Below are 2,545 nucleotides of genomic sequence, written 5' to 3' on the forward strand. Positions count from 1 at the left end.
ATGAAAAGTGAAAGTAAAACGAATGGTAAGAGTGCGGATCGAACCTACGACCACTTGTTTGCAGGCTGACACTCGGACCACTAATCAACATACTAACCGTTGGGAGGTCGAATTTAAAGCCACATGTTTATTTATTTATTTTCATTCTATAATGGTGCAAATGAATGCATGAAAGCCATGTGTATAAGAGAAGGAATGAGTCTGCGCATGCCCAGAGTCTCGGACTGAACTGAGACTTTAATGTGTACAATTTCTTTATTTTGGAAGTATTTTGATATATAATATTGAAATGTTTGTAAACTCTGGTTAAACTTTTATTCTTGAAAAGAAAAATAATAATTTTCTCTATACTTAAAATTAAAAAAAAAAAATTATAATATGATGTTGAAAAGTGAAAGTAAAACGAATGGTGAGAGCGCGGATCGAACCTACGACCACTTGTTCGCAGGCTGACACTCGGACCACTAGGCAACATACGATGCTTTGATAGGACGAATTTAAAGCCACATGTTTATTTATTTATTTTCATTCTATAATGGTGCAAATCCATGCATGAAAGCCATGTGTATAAGAGAAGGAATGAGTCTGCGCATGCCCAGAGTCTCTGACCGAACTGTGACTCTTATTTGTACAATTTCTTTATTTTGGAAGTATTTTTATATATAATATTGAAATCTTTGTTAATTCTGTTCAAAATTTTACTTCCTGAAAAGAAAAATAATTATCTTCTCTATACTTAAAATTAAAAAAATAATAATAATATGATGAAAATTGAAAGTAAAAGGAATGGTAAGAGTGCGGATCGAACCTACGACCACTTGTTTGCAGGATGACACTCGGACCACTAGGCAACATACGATCCGTTGGGAGGGGGAATTTAAAGCCACATGTTTATTTATTTATTTTCATTCTATAATGGTGCAAATCCATGCATGAAAGCCATGTGTAGAAGGAATGAGTCTGCGCATGCCCAGAGTCTCTGACCGAACTGAGACTTTTATTTGTACAATTTCTTTATTTTGGAAGTATTTTTAAATATAATATTGAAATGTTTGTAAACTCTGGTTAAACTTTTATTCTTGAAAAGAAAAATAATAATTTTCTCTATACTTAAAATTTAAAAAAAAAAATTATAATATGATGTTGAAAAGTGAAAGTAAAACGAATGGTGAGAGCGCGGATCGAACCTACGACCACTTGTTCGCAGGCTGACACTCGGACCACTAGGCAACATACGATCCGGTGGGAGGTCGAATTTAAAGCCACATGTTTATTTATTTATTTTCATTCTATAATGGTGCAAATCTATGCATGAAAGCCATGTGTATAAGAGAAGGAATGAGTCTGCGCATGCCCAGAGTCTCTGACCGAACTGAGACTTTTATTTGTACAATTTCTTTATTTTGGAAGTATTTTTATATATAATATTGAAATCTTTGTTAATTCTGTTCAAAATTTTACTTCCTGAAAAGAAAAATAATAATTTTCTCTATACTTAAAATTAAAAAAAAAAAAATTATAATATGATGTTGAAAAGTGAAAGTAAAACGAATGGTGAGAGCGCGGATCGAACCTACGACCACTTGTTCGCAGGCTGACACTCGGACCACTAGGCAACATACGATCCGTTGGGAGGGGGAATTTAAAGCCACATGTTTATTTATTTATTTTCATTCTATAATGGTGCAAATCCATGCATGAAAGCCATGTGTAGAAGGAATGAGTCTGCGCATGCCCAGAGTCTCTGACCAAACTGAGACTTTTATTTGTACAAATTCTTTATTTTGGAAGTATTTTTATATATAATATTGAAATCTTTGTTAATTCTGTTCAAAATTTTACTTCCTGAAAAGAAAAATAATAAATTTCCCTATACTTAAAATTAAAAAAATAATAATAATATGATGATGAAAAGTGAAAGTAAAACGAATGGTGAGAGCGCTGATCGAACCTACGACAACTTGTTCGCAAGCTGACACTCGGACCACTAGGCAACATACGATCCGTTGGGAGGTGGAATTTAAAGCCACATGTTTATTTATTTATTTTCATTCTATAATGATGCAAATCCATGCATGAAAGCCATGTGTATAAGAGAAGGAATGAGTCTGCGCATGCTCAGAGTCTCTGACCGAACTGAGACTTTTGTTTATACAATTTCTTTATTTTGGAAGTATTTTTAAATATAATATTGAAATGTTTGTAAACTCTGGTTAAACTTTTATTCTTGAAAAGAAAAATAATAATTTTCTCTATACTTAAAATTAAAAAAAAAAAAAAATTATAATATGATGTTGAAAAGTGAAAGTAAAACGAATGGTGAGAGCGCGGATCGAACCTACGACCACTTGTTCGCAGGCTGACACTCGGACCACTAGGCAACATACGATGCTTTGATAGGACGAATTTAAAGCCGCATGTTTATTTATTTATTTTTATTCTATAATGGTGCATATCCATGCATGAAAGCCATGTGTATAAGAGAAGGAATGAGTCTGCGCATGCTCAGAGTCTCTGACCGAACTGAGACTTTTATTTGTACAAT

Source organism: Argiope bruennichi, chromosome 6, assembly GCF_947563725.1.
Source record: "Argiope bruennichi chromosome 6, qqArgBrue1.1, whole genome shotgun sequence".
Classification (NCBI taxonomy): domain Eukaryota; kingdom Metazoa; phylum Arthropoda; class Arachnida; order Araneae; family Araneidae; genus Argiope; species Argiope bruennichi.